Raw genomic sequence first — 21631 nt, 5'->3', positions numbered from 1 at the left:
CCCTCTCCAAGGACTCGGGGTGGCTCACAACAATAATAAAATACAATAAACAGTGGTACAAATCTAATATTAGTAAAACTGAAGATAAAACCCCTTAATATTAAAAAAACAATCAATACCACACAAATATACAATTCTCAAGTGCTATAATAGTGGTGCCTCTGCCGTGAAAATGGGGCTCACAAGGCCATGGGTTGCCCTCCTGAACTCCTTTTTCATGGGTAGAGGGATGCAGGAGGCCGTTGCAGGTGGAAATAGCGTTTGGGAGCCCATTTTTGCTCGCAGAGCACTTGGGCCACCGCAGGCACCCTTCACATGATTGATGTTGTGCTGGCCATGCTCTCTCTTGCCACACCCACCACACCCCCTGAGGTCAAACACAACTCTGATGTAACTCTCAATGAAGTTGAGTTTTACAGCCTTGCCCAATCATTAAGGAGAGATGGAACAGACTAGAGATTCTTGGTAAAATGACAGCACACATCTCTGCCACGTTACCCCTATAATACATTGTTTTATCAAGCTCTGTCTGTCTCAATAAGATAAAATGGAATTTGCAGAGATTGATTTTCCTCTCATTCAATAGACTGATGCCAACAACAGTTCTGGTAATCTTCTACACACCTTCTGCTTTGGTAATCTCCTTTGAAATGAATGGAACAGATTGTGATATTTGACGAATGTTTCCTCTTTTCTGACTGAATGTTTCCAAGTGCTTAGCAGGAAAAGGAACAGAATATTTTCCATAGCAACCCCACGATTTATTGGTTTGCTTCTTGCTTATGAACTCTGCAAAAATTGTATTTCACTTTTAAAAAGACCTTTAAAACTGTGTCTGTCAGAAGTTGTGTTGCAAAATCCTTATGGAGATATTTATATGCAATGTGGAATGAAGTGCATAACACCTGGATTCTGGTAAACAAAACTGATTTTTTTTTTAAACTTTATTCAAATGAGTCACTATTTAAATAACATCTTAAAGGCGATATAGCAAAGTTCTCCACTACTGAGAACTTAGAAACATAGAAACATAGAAGTCTGACGGCAGAAAAAGACCTCATGGTCCATCTAGTCTGCCCTTATACTATTTTCTGTATTTTATCTTAGGATGGATATATATTTATCCCAGGCATGTTTAAATTCAGTTACTGTGGATTTATCTACCACGTCTGCTGGAAGTTTGTTCCAAGGATCTACTACTCTTTCAGTAAAATAATATTTTCTCATGTTGCTTTTGGTCTTTCCCCCAACTAACTTCAGATTGTGTACCCTTGTTCTTGTGTTCACTTTCCTATTAAAAACACTTCCCTCCTGGACCTTATTTAACCCTTTAATATATTTAAATGTTTCGATCATGTCCCCCCTTTTCCTTCTGTCCTCCAGACTATACAGATTGAGTTCATTAAGTCTTTCCTGATACGTTTTATGCTTAAGACCTTCCACCATTCTTGTAGCCCGTCTTTGGACCCGTTCAATTTTGTCAATATCTTTTTGTAGGTGAGGTCTTCAGAACTGAACACAGTATTCCAAATGTGGTCTCACCAGCGTTCTATATAGTGGGATCATAATCTCCCTCTTCCTGCTTGTTATAGATCTTCTTCACTTTTATGATGTATTCCCTATTAATCTCCAGTGTACATGATGATGCCAGCTTGAAGGATACTCAAGCATGTTTTTTTCCATGTTATTTTTAGGCATATGATTATCCAACCGTGTGTCACCATCAATCCAAGCTACATTTAAGTTGGTCTTCCTTTTCTTGCAGTTTTCCAAACCGATCTTGTCAATTAGGAACTGACTTTTGTTTCTCTACTGATTGGGCAGTTTCCTTTCTGCCCCAGGTAGAAAGAGCTTGTTTCAACTAGATGATGTTTTATTGCATGAGCTATAATACCAGTTAGCAGTTTGAAAGTTGTTGGTAAGCAGAGAATTGGCCTGTAGCTGCTCACTGCTGCCTCTTTTGTTGGATCTCTCATTATCAGGTGTTACATAAGAACATAAGAAGAGCCATGCTGAATCAGGCCAAAGCCCATCGAGTCCAGCATTCTGTGTTACAGTGTTCCCTCGATTTCCGCGGGGAATGCATTCCGAGACCGCCCGCGAAAGTCGAATTTCCGCGAAGTAGAGATGCGGAAGTAAATACACCATTTTTGGCTATGGACAGTATCACAAGCCATTCCTTAACACTTTAAACCCCTAAATTACCATTTCCCATTCCCTTAACAACCATTTACTCACCATTATTACTGGTACTCACCATTGAATAAGACACTTAGTGGTCCTGATATTTATAAACATAATTATTTATTAACAATAAAAAAAAATTTGTTATTTATTTGCAAAAATTATTAGTTTGGCGATGACGTATGACATCATTGTGTGGGGAAAACCATGGTATAGGAAAAAAACCGTGAAGTATTTTTTAATTAATATTTTTTGAAAAACCGTGGTATAGGCTATTCGCGAAGTTCGAACCCGCGAAAATCGAAGGAACACTGTACACAGTGGCCCACCAATTGTCCATGGGGATCTTGAGCAGAAAGAGAAGGCAGGACCCTCCCTTTCCCCTGACCCCCAACAAATGGTACTCAAGGGGATTTTGCCTGCCTCAACCAACATAGAGGCGGCACATGGACATCCGTTTCAATAACCACTGATACACTTGGCATCCATGAATCTGTTTAATCCTGCCTCGAAGGTATCAAGACTGACAGCTGTCACAACCTCTTCTGGAAGTGAATTTCATAAACCAATGACCCTCTGGGTGAAGAAATATTTCCCTTGATTTGTCCTCACTTTCTTACCTATGAGCTTTAGGGAGTGCCCCCTTGTCCTAGTATTGTGTGATAGAGAAAATATTTTTTTCTCTATCCACCTTTTCTGTCCCGTGCATGATTTTATACACTTTGACCAAGTCACCCCTTAAACAACGTCTTTCAAGGCTGAAGAGACCAAGGCGTTGCAACCTGGTATCTTAAGGGAAGTGCTCCATTTCCTTTATCATCCTTGTTGCCCTTTTTTGCACCTTTAACCTAGGTGTTAACCTATCGTCAGTTTCACCTCCTTGCAGTATGTTGTGGCAGTGAGTGGATGGAGACCAAACAGATGCAGCTAATCCGTTGCTGACCAATTCTTGATCTTGCCCCTTTCTTCACCATTTCTCTAATTGTTACAAATTCTTTCAACTTCTTTTTATCTATATCCAAGATGCATTTTGTTATATGTCTTTGGGTTGTCCCATATCTGCACCCAAAATTGTACTGTTTCTTCTTTGTCAGGTGTTGATTAGTTTATTGTAATCTATACACTGGTAAGGATGATGATGGTGAGGACTTCAAGCCAGGGTTATTGTTACTTTTTCAGATCTTGTCTGTGTCCCAGTATTTAATTTCATTATTATACTAGAGGGAAAAAGGAAGCCCTTCATGGCATTGGACCAGAATATCTCTGAGGCCGCCTCCTACCGCACGAATCCCAGCAACCGATTAGGTCCCACAGAGTGGGCCTTCTCCGGGTCCCGTCAACTAAACAATGTCGGTTGGTGGGGAAGAGCCTTCTCTGTGGCGGCCCCGACTCTCTGGAACCAGCTCCCCCCAGAGATTAGAACTGCCCCTACCCTCCTTGCCTTTCGTAAACTCCTTAAAACCCACCTTTGTCGTCAGGCATGGGGAACTGAAATATCTCCCCTGGGCCTATACAATTTATGTATGGTATGCTTGTATGTATGTCTGCTGGGGGTTTTTAAATATCTTAAATTGCAAATTATTAGATTTGTTATGAACTGTTTTTATTGTATTGTGAGCCGCCCCGAGTCTACGGAAAGGGGCGGCATACAAATCTAATAAACATAAACATAAACAACATAAACATAAGAGTGCAAATATGTCAAACCACCCAGAGTCAGTTGGAGCTGAATGGTGTCTAAAACAAATAAATACAAAATCATTCAAATATATATATATATATATATAACATGGATTAGCGGTAAGATTGAATGCAGTAATTGCTTTTCTTTTTTGCCCTGGTTATGTTGATTCACTCCATACATTTGATTCTACAACATGGGATTTAAAAACAGCTTAAATTGATCTTTCCAGTAATTATTGCAGCCACATCAATCGTTCATATATCAACCATCTGGGAACGTGTTCATGTCAACAGTACAGATCTTGCTATTTCCTCTGAAATTAATGCACAATGCACTTGGGATTCAGTTATAAGGAGAGGCAAGTGGGTGAATTAAATTTGTAATGACAACATCTGCACATTAAGATCTATTACCCAAGTGTGGTGCACAAATAATACAACCTATTCAGAAGAAATTAACATTATTTTGTGTAATGTTAAAGATAGAGTATATTCACAATTCTATTTCTTTGTTGGTTTCAAAAATGGTCATTTCTGTTCCCTGGTTTAATAATGTATATTTGGGGTGAAGGATATTCAAAAAAGTTGATCCGCTAATTCCTTCTTTTCTTATTTGTATCATTAATGGGGTCTTGTTCATTTCAGGATTATATTCAATATTTCTCTTATGTCACAGCAAGTTATATTTTGGGAAAACTTGTACAATGAAGACCTATTTCTATTTCTCTGTTACCCAGAGAGACACATATAGACACCGTTGGTTTTCTTAACCTCTTCCTTAGCTCTTTCATATTCTTGATTTGTCTCTCACTGAGAGGTGCATCTTCCACTTTAAATTAAAATGTCAGAAGATTCAGTGTTCTATATATGCCAACTGGAAGGATACTTATGGAAGAAAGAAGTAAAAGTTTAAGTTTAAGTTTAATCAGATTTGTATGCCGCCCCTCTCTGCAGACTCGGGGCGGCTCGCATCAATAACAATACAATGTAAAACAAATCTAATATTTAAGTTAATTTAAAAAACACCACAAATTAAAACCAATCATACATACTAGCGTACCATGCATAAATTTTATAAGCCTAGGGGGAGGGAACATGTCAATTCCCCCATGTCTAACGACAGAGGTGGGTTTTAAGGAGCTTACGAAAGGCTAGGAGGGTGGGGAAAACTCTGATATCTGGGGGGAGTTGGTTCCAAAGGGTCGGGGCCGCCACAGAGAAGGCTCTTTCCCTGGGTCCCGCCAAACGACATTGTTTAGTTGACGGGACCCGGAGAAGGCCAACTCTGTGGGACCTAACTGGTCGCTGGGATTCGTGTGGCAGAAGACGGTCCCGGAGATATTCTGGTCCAGTGCCATGAAGGGCTTTATAGGTCATAACCAACACTTTGAATTGTGACCGGAAACTGATCGGCAACCAATGCAGACTGCGGAGTGTTGGTGTGACATGGGCATATTTAGGAAAGCCCATGATAGCTCTCGCAGCTGCATTCTGCACGATCTGAAGTTTCCGAACACTTTTCAAAGGTAGCCCCATGTAGAGAGCATTACAGTAGTCGAGCCTCGAGGTGATGAGGGCATGAGTGACTGTGAGCAGTGACTCCCGGTCCAAATAGGGCCGCAACTGGTGCACCAGGCGAACCTGGGCAAACACCCCCCTCGCCACAGCTGAAAGATGTTTCTCTAATGTGATCGAGGAGGACGCCCAAGTTGCGAACCCTCTCTGAGGGGGTTAGTGACTCCCCCCCCAGGGTGATGGATGGACAGATGGAATTGTCCTTGGGAGGCAAAACCCACAGCCACTCCGTCTTATCCGGGTTGAGTGTTCAATGTCTATGGAGAGTCTCAGTCCTCTATGTCAGTGTTTCCCAACCTTGGCAATTTGAAGATATCTGGACTTCAACTCCCAGAATTCCCCAGCCAGCTGGCTGGGGAATTCTGGGAGTTGAAGTCCAAATATCTTCAAGTTGCCAAGGTTGGGAAACACTGCTTATGTTATGGTTGTCCAAAGGTGCTTTTTTTTTTCCAAGAGGCAACTTGACTTTCTGGTTTTTCTTTGAAGACGTTTCGCTTCTCATCCAAATTTATTCAGCTCTGATTGGATTCCATTCTCCACCATCCAGTCAGAGCTGAAGAAGCTTCTTGGATGAGAAGCAACATGTCTTCAAAGAAAAACCAGAAAGTCCAATTGCCTCTTGGCGGGGGGGAAAGCACATTTAGGATAAAAGATGTTCATTTGTATACAGTATCACTATATCAGAACCAATCTGATGTAATGGTTAAGGCACAAGGTCAGAAACTGAGAGCCTGTGAGTTCTAGTCCAACCTTAGGGACAAAGTCAGTTTCTCTCAGACCTAGAAGACAGGCAATGGCTAACCACTCCCAAAACAACCCTGCCATGAAAACTATATAGACTCAGTTATCAGGAATCAAAAACTGACTCAAAGAATGTGCACGCAAACATGTCCACATATCGTCATATCCTATAGCAGTGAGGGTGAACCTATGGCAGAGATGCCACAGGTGGCACACGGAGCCATATCTGCTGGCACGCGAGCTGTTGTCCTAGCTCAGCTCCAACATGCATGTGTGTGCTGGCCAGCTGATTTTTTGTTTGCACAGAGGCTCTGGGAGGGTGCTTTTGGCTTCCAGAGAGCCTCCAGGGAAAAGGGGAGTGCATTTTTACCCTCCCTGGCTCCAGGAAAGCCTTTGGAGTCTCAGGAGAGCAAAACACAAGCCTACTGGGCCCACCAGAAGTTGGGAAACAAACAATTTCCAACCTCCAAAAGTCCTCTGGGGGCAAGGAAGCTGTTTTCACCCTCCCCAGGCATTGAATTATGGGTGTGGGCACTTGCACGTGTGATAGCATGTGCACACACTCTTTTGGCACCTGAGGAAAAAAAGGGTTGCCATCTGCGCAACACAAGTGGCATGAAGAACCATAGCCGAGGGCACGCAAGACACTGCCCTGTCAGTTCCAGCATTCATGCATGCATTTGCCAGCTGATTTTGGCATTCTGGGGAGGTGAGGACGTTTTTGCCTTCTCCAGTCTTCAGGAAAGCTTCCTCCAAAATCTGGGCACATGTGCCCAGCTGTGGAGTACCAGAGTTGATCTGCCTTGCCAGAGGGATGAAGCAAGGCAATATCAGCCATGTCCTGGCACCAGAGCCAAAAGGGCCTAGCAGAGCAGTTATGAACGCACAACTAATGTAATGGGCTGGGATGCCAAAAGGGCTGGAGTTGGTCTGCAAGGGAGAGACAGGCAACCTCTATTTTGGCTGAAACAATGGGTGTTCATTGGGGTCCAGGGGATTTTTTTGGGGGGGGAGGGAGCTTGATAAAAATGGTGAAAGTACAAAGTGAGCCACAGGCATTGAAGCGCCCCCACCTAACCATCATCACACCTGCTGTTCCACTGCCAGCCCAGCCGAGCCAAAGAAGAAGTTGCAGGCAGGCCAGATGGACACCCAGCCCAGCCCAGTGTGCCTGTGTTGACTCCCAGCATTCTTCCCACACACCACTTCCAGCCCAGAAAAGCAGCAGCAGCTGCAGGGGAAAGAGCAAAAATTACTGGCTTGCTCAGGTGCAACCCGCCCTCCTCTCCGACTTCTCTCATATGGCCCTCTTGTTCTTATCCACCTTTGCTGCCACTGCTTCCACAAGTGCACACGCCCAACTCATTTCAAAACAAACAAAACACAAGGGGGCAGGGGCGGCCAAGCCACTGTTCCCAAAACCTGGGTTGGGCAAGTGGGGAGGCCAGCTGGGGTGGTTTCTTCACCTTAGTGGCCATGGTGGGCTTTCTCAAAGTATCTCCACACCTCAGGAGGAAGCCTGACTAGTGACTCAGCTTTGAGGCTCCCTCCCTCCTATTGGTGGAGGCGGAACTGGGGGCAGGAGGGAAATGGCGGTGGCAGTAGCATCTTTGTTTTCAGGCCCGCTACTGCCTCCCCTTCCCTTCCAGCCAGACTACCAAGCCACAAGAAGGCAAAGAGCTCCTTAGTAGAATGGAATTCTTTATTGGCCAAGTCTGATCGGACACACAAGGAATTTGTCGGAACTGGTGGCGAAGCAGAATCTGGGCTGCCAAGCATCGCCTGTGCTTTCTCTCGACTCCTGCTTCTTCCTGGTCACTTCCTGGCCACTTCATAGCCAGGGTTGGGGTTTACTTGAAGGTGTCCTGAAACCCAAGCAAGAAAAGAGAGAAAAGGATCCGAGCCAAGCCTCCCAGCCATTTACAGCCATCGCCCACTGCTACTGCTTCTTTCCTGGAGTGGTGAGGAGGAAAGGAGGAGGAAATCTGAAAGGTAGGCAGGCCTGGCCAGGTGATAGCCTTCCTGTTCCCCTCCTCCAAAAGGAACTTGCACCATCTAGCTCGTGGGTAGATGTCGGCTGGCGGGACCCAGGGGAAGAGCCTTCTTTGTGGCGGCCCCGGCCCTCTGGAATCAACTCCACCCTCCTCATCTTCCGTAAAATTCTGGAGACCCACTTTTGTTGCCAGGCGTGGGGATAATTACCATCTTTCCTCCCTTTTTTATTATGTTTTTGGCTTTACTGTATGATAGATTAGGTTGAACGTGTATCACTGCATAGTTAGGGGTTTTATTATGTCATTAATGCCTTCTTAAATTGATTTAATTTTTTATTATTAGATTTGTAATGTATTGTATTACTATTATGCTGTGAGCCACCCTGAGTCTTCGGAGAGGGGCGGCATACAAATCTAATAAACTATAACTATAACTATCTATTTCTATTTCTCTCTCTCTCTCTCTCTCTCTTTCTCTCTCTTTTCCATTCTACACACATCATCAACATCCTGTTCCTTTATCTTTGCACAGGCATTTCAAACTATGTCTGTCTTATCACTTTTTAATCATGAGTAGAGATACGGGTGAACCACCTGGCTGCAAAAATTGCCATTATGTAATCATTTTATCATCGCAACTTTTATATTTCTTTTAAATGTAAATGATGACCAATGTCTTTGAAGCCAGGAAATACTCAGAATTCTATTTTTCAAATTAAATACAGAGAACACTAAAAATGTATGCTATTTGAACTGGTGTCATTTTTCAAGAGGTAAAAGAACTTGTTGACTAGCTAAGAATATATTTGTTAAAAAAAAAAATTTTCCTTAAGTAAATTACATCCATTTTTTTCTATTGCTATAACTTTTAATAAGTACTTCCTTGGTAGGAATTTTAAAATCAATCTGTCTTCATATTACATTAATGCCTGCTTGGGATCGGCTTTATTATAAAACCAAATTTATCCCTATAGGGCAGTGATGGCAACCCTTTCTCTGGTTGCACGGCAAAAGTGTATGTGTGCGTCCGTGATATCACATACGCATACCAGTGCCCACAATGCTCCCCTGTGCATGCGTGCGTGACTGCCCCACATGCATGCACACTTTCCCACACATGCGCCACCCGCACATGCCTCCCCCAGCCCGTTTTGGGCCTGGAAATTCTTCTGCCCCAAAATTTGCCTGGGCGAATGTTCTGCCATTCCTGCTCCTCATCCTCCTGCCAGCCTCACGCTCCAGGAAGCATCCAGCATGGCTGTTCGTGCCCCATCAAATGTTGTTGCCTTAGACTTCTTCTACGAGAGCAGCATTATTATTATTATTATTATTATTATTATTATTATTATTATTATTAATTAGATTTGTATGCCGCCCCTCTCTGTAGACTCGGGGCGGGACCCAGGGGAAGAGCCTTCTCTGTGGCGGCCCCGGCCTTCTGGAATCAGCCCAGCCAGCGTGCCTCTTACCACTTACTGCAACCTCCAGGGAAGCGGCAGTGTGAGAATCTCCTCCGCCAGGTACAAAGCAGTAGAGATGGCAGGAACAGCAGGCTGGGGTTTCTCTTCCTCCCTGCCAGAGGCTTTTTTTCCCCTTTCCAGACCAGCTCCAAGCAAGCTGTGCGCAAACTTTAGCAGCTCTTGTGCAGCCGCCTGCACCCCTTAGCCTCTTTGCTGAATTATGCGACTCAACATTGATGGCCCACTCAAAAGGAGCCCACTCTCGGAGTTCTTCCAAGAGCCCAATTTCTATGGCAAACAAGCTGAGAACATGAAAAGCTCTTCCCCTCTACCTACGGGCATGCTGTTTATTATTGGCTCTTTGAACTCCTCTGCACATGGGTAGTGTTGGTCTTAGGGGGGGTGCAGAGCTGATAACAGCAGGCAAGTAAAAGGGAAGCACTTTTTGCACCCCCATCTCATTTGTGCAGGAAAGAGCAGGTCCTCAGAAGAGATAGGAGGGTCGGCTCCTTTTGAGTGGGTGAACACTGGGGTAGTTCAGTGGGAAGGCTATGTAGGGAGACCTATTTGGAGGAACCTATTTGGGTGGAGCAAGTCCTGTTTAATTTGGCTGATGTTTTTCCTTTCCAGAGTAGCTCTAAGCTACCCATGCACAAACATCAGTAGCTCTTGCACCACAGCCTGCACTGCTTGCTGGGAGCTGATTAGGTTATTGGAAGATAGCTGGAAAGGTTACAAATGATAATCACATGTACCCGAAGCCAGTTTCCAAGCACTCAAATTTTGATCATGTAGCCATGAGGATGCTGAAAAGGTTGTAAGTTTGAAAAACGGTCATAAGTCAGTTTTAAGTTACAGTACTGTTGTAACTTTGAAGAGTCAACGAATGAACTGTTGTTCGTCAAGGACTGCCTATATCTCCTTTCAGCCAGTAATTGTAGATGACTGATGCTTTCTCTCTTATTCTGTCTACCTAACTAACAGGATGCCTACTGAACAGGACAAACTGCAGGAGAGAATGCTGCATTCAGTGATCTGAGCTCCTGTAGAAAAATCAGGGCATACATTTGACACCAAAATAAGTAAATAACCTATTTAGAATACTTTAATTGGAAAAGCAGTTTCTTAAAGTATCCCTAAGTAAGTGAATATATATAATAACTCAGCAACCAAATTCCATTTTCTGTCTCCATTATTTCAATGCTTTGTTTTCATTTTTTTGTGCAACAATTAAGACTAACTAGATTTATTTGAACCAAGCTACAACCCTCTGGACATCCACTAGATTGCTGCCTTGTGGCACAGTCAGAATGTTTTACAAACTAGCTCGTTAAGTTTCAAAATTAGTATTCTGCTGTCATAGTCAGCTTCTTGCTTTTTAAAATTTATATACCACTTATCTCTTCCCAGATTTGTCCTCACAAAATATGTCCTAAGATCCATTTCAACACAAGTCTAAACGTTAATTTAAAAATATTAGGCAAAATCTAAAAATATTTTAGATATAGTCATGCTTAAGAAAAGATTTAGAACTGAAATAGCAAAAAGGGATCATGTCCAATTACATAATTTTTTTCACAAAAAGAACTAAAATAGTTTCTTTTTCCCTTGGGAATTACTGTTTAGAGATCCTACAAATTGAAGCCTGCATCTTTGTACCACAAGGTGATCAAACCAGCCAGTCCTAGAGGTGACCAACCCTGATTTCTCTTTAGAAGGCCAGATCCTGAAAATGAAACTCAAATACTTTGGCCACCTATTGAGAAGGAAGGACTCACTGGAGAAGAGCTAATGCTGGGAAAGATTGAGGGCAAAAGAAGAAAGGGACAACAGAGAATGAGGTGGCTAGATGGAGCAGTCGGCATGAGATTAAATGGACTCCATGGGATGATAGAGGACAGCCTGGAGTAACGTTGTCCATGGGGTCATGATGGGCTGGACATGACTTCTCAACTAACAACAACAAAATCTTTATATAGAATCTCAAGAAAATCTTGCATGCATCTGAAAACACATGGATTAAAAAATACAGGGCAGTACTAATTTAATTTAAAAGATATATAATTTGTAATTATCTAACAATATAGGTAATAACCTATAGATAATTATCTAACAATCAAATAGAAGGGAAGATCTGTAGCTCAGGGTTGAATTGTAGAATCCTGAGGTGGGTTGCTTGCTTGTAGATGCTTCATTACCTGACTAGGTAACATTATAATCAAGCATTAGTGAAGTTACCTAGTCACGTAATGAAACATCTGCAAGAAATGACCAAGCTCAGAGAGTGCCAAGAACATTAATAGCATTTTACTCTTCCCTGGCAGCTTCCTAGGGAATGATTAAAAATCTTGCATATTGAACATGCTGAGAGGCAGCAGTTTATAAAGCTGATAAAGGCTGATGCAAGCAACATCACTTCAGATGTATGGAATTTACTTTTTAATATTGGAATCAATACAGATCATAGTGCTAAATTCTGAATTCTTGTAACATTTTACTTCCTCTTCTTCTAAATATATATGCCAGACATAATTTCTAATAATTACTCATGACTGTTCTAAGAATCTTTATTTAATGGTGATGTTTTCATTTACACGGGCCTCTGTCTAAAATTGCTGGTACAGTCTGGGCACTGATTTTCTTGATGGTGTTTTGGGTGTGTGTGAGAATGCATAGTCATTCCCATATCTAAAATGTAAAATCTGATTTTCTTGATGGTGTTTTGGGCGTGTGTGGGAATGCATAGTCATTCCCATATCTAAAATACAGTACATATTTAATTTTTAAGGTGTTTATCCAGAATGATACCTTAGCCTGCAGATATTTTCCTGGTCCCTTCATAGACAAGTAATGTCCCGTCCTTGCTTGGTAATTTACTGAATCCTGGTCCCTAATTTACTTTATGTCAGATGTTGCCCTCCACCCTCCAGAACTGTTAAACGTGGCTTTCAGTCATCAAAAAGTTACCCAGTTCATATAACACCATGCATTTATCCATTGATTTAATTCTTATTCTAGATAAATTGATAGAAGCATCATGGAGAAAAAAAATAACAACAATAAAGTGTGTATCAGATTGATCTGACAATCTGTAGAAATGTTTCAAATAATTCAAAGTACTCTGCCAAAATAAATGAAGGTGAAACAATATTCTAACTCAGTGTTTCTCAATCTTGGCAAATTTAAGATGTGTGGATTCCCAGAGTTCCCCAGACAACACTGGGTGAAGAATTCTGGAACTGAAATCCACATATTTTAGTTGCTAAGGTTGAGGAAAAAAATATTCTGTTTTCAAGATTCTCTATTTATCCCCAGAAATATCATTATAGATACCTAACTGAAATACATATAGTCCTGGATTTCTTTATCTTGTTCAAATATATGACGCTTGACGGATAGAAACAAAAACTACAATCAGCTTCCAGTTTGATGGATAGGTAACAAAATGGCAAAAAATGGACAGCAGAGTGTCTGTCACAAATATATATTAAAAAACAAGACAGATTTCCTTCCAGAATTCCACTTTATCATTCTTGTTTGTAAGTTCCATTATGTTGGGGCACAAATCTTCTCCAAGATTACTTATATTCAAAAGTTGTTAATTAAACTGCCAACACTTGTTTTTGATGATGGCATGTTCACTTTAACCTAGAATCTAGAACAAGAACGCAGGATTATGTTTTGAAATAAATAGTCCCAATTCCTCCCTTCTATTAAGGTAAGCAAGTCTAATGGTTTTGGAAAATGAGGGGCTAGTACAAAACCATGGAAGTTTGCAAAGGGAACAAATGATGGCATTTGTATGAATGGGATTTGTGTTTGCATCACATCAATGCCATATTTTATGTATCTGCATCTGATGTCATGACCCAAAACTGTAATTGCAATTTGTGTGATTGAAGCCACTAGATAAGGATGCTTCTGGGTACAACTAATACACATCTGACAACAAATAAATAATTTGAATTTTAATAAATGCACAATGTAAATGTTTGAGGCATAAGATAAATAAAATAAAAACACTGATCAGCAAAGGGATAGAAAACAAGTAAAGGAACAGCAGATGTAGGCAAATATAAAAACACAGACATGTCTGTGTGCGTTTGTGTAATTATGACACACTTTTATCTACTTATTTTATTATTTCTAACTCATAGTTCCCAGCAACCGGTAAGATCCCACAGAGTTGGTCTTCTCCAGGTCCTGTCAATTAAACAGTGTTGACTGGCGGGCCTGTGGGGTAGGGCCTTTTCTGTGGCTGCCCCAGCTCTCTGAAACCAACTACTCCCTGAGATCCGGACTGCTTCCACTCTATTGGCCTTCCAAAAGTCCTGGCTTTTCTGGCAGGTCTTCGGAGGCCGTTGATCTCACGATTTGCAGGTTTTTTTAAACTGCTTTTTAATCTTTTATGATGTTTTAAATGTATTTTCTATATCCTGTTGTAAACTGCCCAGACTCCTTTGGGAGTTGGATGCCATAGAGTTAAATTGAAATAAATTGAATTAACTTAATAAATTAAATTAAATTAAATTAAATAAAATAAAATAAAATAAAATAAAATAAAATAAAATAAAATAATTAAATTAAATTAAATTAAATTAAATTAAATTAAATTAAATTAAATTAAATTAAATTAAATTAAATTAAATTAAATTAAATTAAATTAAATTAAATTAAATTAAATTAAATTAAATTAAATTAAATTAAATTAAATTAAATTAAATTAAATTAAATTAAATTAAATTAAATTAAATTAAATTTTAAATTAAATTTTCCTTCAAGCCATAGTTGCCTCCCATTAACTGGTTTAATCCCACTAGATTTCTTGGCAAGGTTTTTTAGAAGTGGCCTTGTCTCTCTCCTAGGGCTGAGAGAGAGTGACTGGCCCCAGATCAATCAGCTGGCTTCATGCCTAAAGCAGGATTAGAACTCATAGTCTCCTGACTTCTAGGCTGACGCCTTTACCACTGCAGCAAACTGGTTCTCTAAAAGTTTTATACCAATTCCATTTTATCCAGGTTTTTCCATACAGTACTTGAGTATTTATTCCAGACTTCTGAAATTCATTTTATTCATATCTAGAATATGTAGCTATATTTCCAGGAGAGGAATGTATGTGTGAAAGAGAAACAGTTCCTTTTCAAAAAAAAACCCCTCAGTTCCTTTTTTTTAAAAAAAATCTATTACTAGAAGCTTAGATTAAGTAATATACAGGTAGTCCTCAACTTACGACTATAATACCCAAAATTCCTGTTGTTAAATGAGATATTTGTTAAGTGATTTTTTATCCATTATAAGACCTTTCTTGTCTCATTTAAGTAAATCACTGCAGTTGATATGTTAGTAAGTCGGTTGTTAAGTGAATATGGCTTCCCCATTGTCTTTGCTTGTTAGAAGGTCACAAAGTGGGATCCCATGACTTTAGGACATAGCAAATATAAATATGAACCATCTGCCAGGCGTCTGAAATTTGATCACATGATCATGGGGATGCAAAGACTGTAACTGTGAAAAGGTTGCAACTGTGAAAAATGGCAATAAATCATTTTTTTTCTAAACAGTTCATTTCTAAATGGAGATTGTGATCCCCTTATATAGAGTGCTGGTGAGACCACATTTGGAATACTGTGTTCAGTTCTGGAGACCTCACCTACAAAAAGATATTGACAAAATTGAACGGGTCCAAAGAGGCTACAAGAATGGTGGAAGGTCTTAAGCATAAAACATATCAGGAAAGACTTAATGAACTCAATCTGTATAGTCTGGAGGACAGAAGGAAAAAGGGAGACATGATCGAAACATTTAAATATGTCAAAGGGTTAAAAAAGGTTCAGGAGGGAAGTGTTTTTAATAGGAAAGTGAACACAAGAACAAGGGGACACAATCTGAAGTTAGTTGGGGGAAAGATCAAAAGGAACATGAGAAAATATTATTTTACTGAAAGAGTAGTAGATCCTTGGAACAAACTTCCAGCAGACATGGTTGGTAAATCCACAGTAAATGAATTTAAACATGCCTGGGATAAACATATATCCATTGTAAGATAAAATACAGGAAATAGTATAAGGGCAGACTAGATGGACCGTGAAGTCTTTTTCTGCCGTCAGTCTTCTATGTTTCTATGAAGTGTTGAAAGTCAAGGGCTATTTGTATAGTTGTAGACTAGTTGTAGACTAACAATACGCCTGACGTTTTGTCTTTAAAAACATATTGTAAGGAAATCCCCTGATGCAATAATTTCATGTGAAACTTTCAAATGAAAGTCTAAAACTTTCCGCAAATGTCATAGAAGCAGAACCCTTGGAATAAGATTTGATTTGAGTGGGAGGACATGTATTTATGAGCTGCACACATCCTGCAGTCAACTTTCACACGTAATCAGCATCTAACACATCATACACACACACACACACACACACACACACATCTTGTGCTTGTATGTGCTCACGCACGTATACTGTATATAACTTCTAAATAATATGGGTTTTTGAAGGTCTCAAATTCCATAATTCATAATAACGAAAGTTGCTTAAAAGTGCATTTATAGGAACTCTGAGTTCTTAAACACATAAAAATAAATAAATGTCTGCGTATGCCTAAAAATTCTTGCCTCACACAGTCATTGATCTGACTGAGTCACTACAGCTATAAAACATTTTCCAATTAAGAAAAGATGAAAATGCCTTATGCTTCTTACTCAGTCAAGTTTTTCAGATGTCAGTCCTAGCTTCCAGAGCCAACTAGGTGAGCTGTGATCAAAAGCATCTGGAATAGGCCAGATGTCCATTGACCATTCTAAATTTTAGAAAGCAGTAATATATTCTGGAACAACCTCCTACAATATTAACATTTTGTAACCTGAAGCTCTTCAAATACATAGGTAAAAGTATTAGCAGGGCTAATTAGGATCCCTGTGATGTATCATCTGAATATCTGGACAGCACAGAAATATATTATAATACATAACTTGGACGACCCTGTTCCTCCCCACAAAAAAAAGACATTCTCTGATAATAAGCCCAGTCGGGTTTTGAGTACGTGGCAATAAGGTAAAGGGTTTATTTCAGGCTTCAAAAAAAAAAAGATAAAGTCTTATTTTCAGGAAAACATGGTATACTTTCATTGCTGCTTGGCAGTAGGTCACTTCTATAGAAAAGGGAAGCATGTTTTAAAGACGTTATTGGGTTTCAACTGAACCTCTATCATCCTATCAGAAAATCATTTCACTGAGGTATCACAGTGAAGTGACAGAAACATGACACATTCTGTTCATTGAAATCTCTAACTAAAATTTAAAGAAAAATGAACTCAAAATATTATTATTGATTTACAAAACCAACACAATAAGCTAGTTGTCGCAAGAAGAAGCTTTTTAATGAATCATATGTGAACTTATTAAACTAATTAGAACCAGTTGCAAAACTGATACTGTACTTCTATTTTGGCCTTTTTCTCAATCCAAAGTTTTGAAAAAGAAACATTTCTTTTCCATTTCCCAATCATTTACAAATGATTAGCTATAAATAACTAAACAGTATTAGCTTTTATTAATTTTTGTTTTAATAAGACAGCTACCTTGGTTACAAAAAAATCTAAACAAAACAGCATTTTTATTTATATCTTTTTAATCAAAGAAAATATCATTTTCAGTGCTCTGATTCTCTTCCTCATTCAACTGTAGCTTAGCAAAAATTAAAATTTAGCAATTTAGACCTGCATTATATTTAATATAGGGGGTGTGTTCACATAAGTTGTTTTCCTCAATGCTACCATCTTATAGCACTGCTCAGAATCATATTTAAAAACCCATTTGTTATTCATTCTTTACTGTTTATGCCACTAGACACCAGTAAGTCAAACTGGCAAGCAAATAAGAAGGATTGAGTTTAATATTTTCCTAGCCAAGTTATTAGATGCTTTTCGTGTTAAAGATCACCAGAGAGGCGTTTTTAATATATAAAGTCTGAGTTCCATTTCTATTGTCTTAGTAACTCGTTCTGCTGCAGCCCGCCTTCCCGCGCAACGGCATGCTTTGTATAATTGTGCAATTTAATTTGAGTGGCAAAGTACTGTTTAACCTAACATCTAGTCTGACACGGGAAACATCATGATTTGACTTCACGGAGTTCACTACTTTTGAAGCCTGGGTGCATCAACACTGTGAAAGTCTCCCCTCAGTTATGACAGCTCTGGCACCATCATCACACTGTCAACACTGTTATCGCACCAACTTTGCATTTTTTTCCCCAGAGTTTGCACTATGAGAAGGGCTGATTGACCCAGAGGGCACTGAGCATTTGCAAAAACAAGCATTATTCCGGCACCTGCAGAAAGAAGGCCAGCTGAAAACATCACAAAATACGCTGCAGGTATATTCAATAAGACACGTTTCCTTTCTTCCTGAGAGAACCAGGCCTTGAATGTTGAACGTAGAATGGGGGAAAGAGAGTCAACACTTTATTCTCTCATTCATTCACAAAAACTGGTATTTCCCCCCAAGGAAGCACAAGCATGGATGTGCCACTGGAAAGAGAAAGGAAGATCTACAGCTGATGCTCCCCAGCCACAAGGCTTTCCAGACACCACCAGCTGGTCGCCAGCCCAATAAGCAAGCAGGGGTTGGCAAGGTAGAGCCATTGACCCTATAAATATTAATCTAAGGTTGGGAATCGCTCCCCCCACCCCGCACCCCGCCGGCTACAGAAGCTGTGTAAATGCTTAGATGGGCAGGGCTGCCCTAAAGGCAAGGAAGGGTCTTACTTACTTACACCTTCCCGCCGTAAATCTCTCTAGCTTGGGTGCATTTCATCGCAAACTAACGGGGCCTCCTTCCCGGGCGAACGAAATCGTTGCTTTAAATTAGAAAATGGGTCAGGAGTCGGGAGGCTTAAGGGCTTCGGGTACTGCTGCGGCTTGCGCAAGCGGCCGGCCCGTAAATCCACTCAACTGGCTCCCTGGCGTCAAGTCCTCACGGCCATCCTCCATGGCCGAGCGCCCGGGCGAGCCAAACTCGCAACCGCCGTTTGGATGAGCTGGGACAGGGGGGGAGGGGGGCTGTCTTCTTCCCCCTCCGAAAGGGACCGATCCTCTCTTTTTTACAAACCTGACTCTCACTCTCGCGTGGAATTCGCCCAGCGGCTTTTTGAAGCCGTTCCATCTTCCGTTCTTCTTTTGCCCGGCCCCTACTGCTGGTTATTTAACCTTTTCTACCAGCCCCCCCCCCCCTCAAAACACATACACACAATCCTATCCCATACTCCTGTTACCTCACACACACACAACCCTATCCCATACTCCTGTTACCTCACACACACACACACACAACCCTATCCCATACTCCCGTTACCTCACACACATACACAACCCTATCCCATACTCCCGTTACCTCATACACATACACAACCCTATCCCACACTCCCGTTACACACACACACACACAACCCTATCCCATACTCCTGCTACCTCACACACATACACAAACCTATCCCATACTGTACTCCCGTTACCTCACACACATACACACACAACCCTATCCCATACTCCGGTTACCACCTCACACAAACACACAACCCTATCCCATACTCCCATTACCTCACGCACACACCACGCATTCCACTCGGTCGACCTTTGCTTCTTCTTCCCCTGCGCTCCTTCAAGGGGAAAAAAACAAGCCAAGTGGATTCGGAGGACCGAAATCTGAGGGAGAAGTCGGTCGGCGTTCGCGGGGCGCACGGAGCTCCTCCGCGCCTCAGCGAAATATTCAGTACAAGCCTTCCAAAGCCTGAGGCGGACGGAGGCAGGGAGGGAACATGGCGATAACGGCGTCCAGCCGAGAGGCTCTCCAAAGCTGAAGAAACTATCCCGGGTTAATGGAAACCCGAGCCGCGAGCGCGAGGAGTTGCCGGCTTTTGGTCCCCAGCCCTGGTGGAGCGGACAGCTCCCTCGATTGCCCGCTTCTGGCTATAAATGCCCGGAGCTTCGGTTGCTTTTGAGAGGGGACAACCGCTACGGACACTCCACCTTCCCTTCCCCGCCCCTGCGACTTCAGGGACTGAGGGGGGCTGTTAGAAAGCCGAAGAAAAACTTACTTGTGTCGTGGAGGCGCCGGCGGTAGAGAAGAGAGCGCGCGGGGATGGGTGGGAGAGGGGGGGTTGCGTTCGTCCGCTTGACTGCTTCCCTCGCAAGAAAGCTCGCTTTCGGCTCAAACCCCGGCCGGCCGGCCAGCCAGTCAGAGCAAGCGAGCGAGCGCGTGCGCCGCGGCCCTCTCCCCCCAATTGAATGGGATTAGAGCCCGGCGCGCATCCCGGAGCCGCCGAAGCAACGTTCAGGCATGCTCAGTCGGCTGACCTTCCTTCCTTCCTCCCTCCCCTCCCCGTGTAAGAAAGTACCATTGGAGTGGAGGGAGAGGGGAGGGGGACGGGCGGGGGGGGGACGAGGAGGAAAGAAATGGATGCTACCACCAAGAGGCGAGCTAAAAATAGAGCCGGATGGAGGAGGGGGGGGGAGTTAAAGAGACAGGAGCCGAGCTGAGGAGGCTCTCGCGCTCTCTCTCCTGATTTGAGGTTCAACTTCAAGCCTGGTGTGGACCAATGTAGCAAAGAGCATGGTCCTCACTATAAACACTATATAAAACACTATATAAAAATACTATATAAAACACTATAAACACTTATGTGATCACATAGCAATTGCAATAGCATTTAGGCTTATATACTGCTTCACAGTGCTTTACAGCCCTCTCTAAGCGGTTTACAGAATCAGAATATTGCCCCCAACAATCTGGCTTCTCATTTTACCCACCATGGAAGGATGGAAGGCTGAGCCAACCTTGAACCTACTGAGATTCGATCTGCCAAACTGCTGGCAGTGGGTGCACTCTAACCAGTGGGCCAACAAGGCTCTCACCAAACATCTAGAAAGTCTTTTTGCCATGGACAAAAAAATACACATAGGTAAGTATCTTCTCTTTCAGTTTTCTGAAAGAGAATTTGGCTTCCCAAGTAACATTTTATTTATTTGGCATTAAATTAGTAGCCCGAGGTAATTGTCCTGCATTTCATTAATCTTGGATCTCCTGTAGAAGCCACAATGGCCCTATGTAGGAGTCATGATGCCATCGTGTTAGTGTGATACAGAGAGTCGTATTGTGCAAATTGCATGATTTTTTAAATTTGCATCATGATCAATTGACATATGATGTTGGTGGCCCCTTGCAGATGCCAAAGAGTTAGTTAAGGCTCTCTCTCTCTCTTTCTGTGTTTCAATTAAATCCCAAAGAAAGTCATTATTTGTGCAGAATTTGTGTCAGGCAGAAGGGAAAGGTGAAAATTTGGGCAAACTTAACTTGCCAGAAAGTTGTACAACAGAAAATGGCACCCCATCTATCCCTTTAACGCTAATAAAAACATTAAAAATACCACCAAGAAAAAGTTGCAAGTGTTAAGTTTGAAAAAATGAAGCAACTATGTAAGGAGAAAAGTCCCAAAAAAATTTTTGGATTTCAGCACATTAACCATACCAATACATCTAAAAAAATTCAATTATGCACCGCTGTATAATGGATGTGCTTCCTTGGCTGACCCTCTAAAAACAATGCTTTAGTTGCCATCTGCCTTCTGCCGCACGAATCCCAGCGGCCGGTTAGGTCCCACAGAGTTGGTCTTCTCCGGGTCCCGTCGACTAAACAATGTCGCCTGGCGGGACCCAGGAGAAGAGCCTTCTCTGTGGCGGCTCCGACCCTCTGGAATCAACTCCCCCTAGAGATTAGGACTGCCCCCACCCTCCTTGCCTTTCGTAAACTTCTTAAAACCCACCTCTGCCATCAGGCATGGGGAAATTGATTCCCCTGGGCCATTCCATTCCGTTTTATGTATGGTTTGTCTGGGATGTATGACTGTTTTATATTAAGGATTTTAACTGTTTTTTTAATCATTAGATTTGTACTATGTTTTGCTATTGTGAGCTGCTTCGAGTCTCTGGAGGGGGCGGCATACA

The 21631-nt window shown here is 41.7% G+C and overlaps 1 protein-coding gene across 2 annotated transcripts in view; it reads right to left on the bottom strand.

Annotated features, from left to right (window-relative positions):
* Window positions 1-19899, bottom strand: part of OXR1 (oxidation resistance 1) — a 279350-nt gene extending 259451 nt beyond the window's left edge. Inside the window, exon 1 of one of the 2 annotated variants that reach the window (XM_070748208.1) lies at window positions 19726-19899. The gene's annotated coding sequence lies outside the window, so the exon portion shown is untranslated. The remainder of the gene's footprint in view (window positions 1-19725) is intronic. The other variant, XM_070748209.1, reaches the window with a different exon arrangement.
* Window positions 19900-21631: the final 1732 nt, after the last annotated feature.

The sequence above is a fragment of the Erythrolamprus reginae genome, chromosome 3 (assembly GCF_031021105.1).
Source record: "Erythrolamprus reginae isolate rEryReg1 chromosome 3, rEryReg1.hap1, whole genome shotgun sequence".
NCBI classification, from domain to species: domain Eukaryota; kingdom Metazoa; phylum Chordata; class Lepidosauria; order Squamata; family Dipsadidae; genus Erythrolamprus; species Erythrolamprus reginae.
This window is presented reverse-complemented; position numbering and strand designations above follow the sequence as displayed.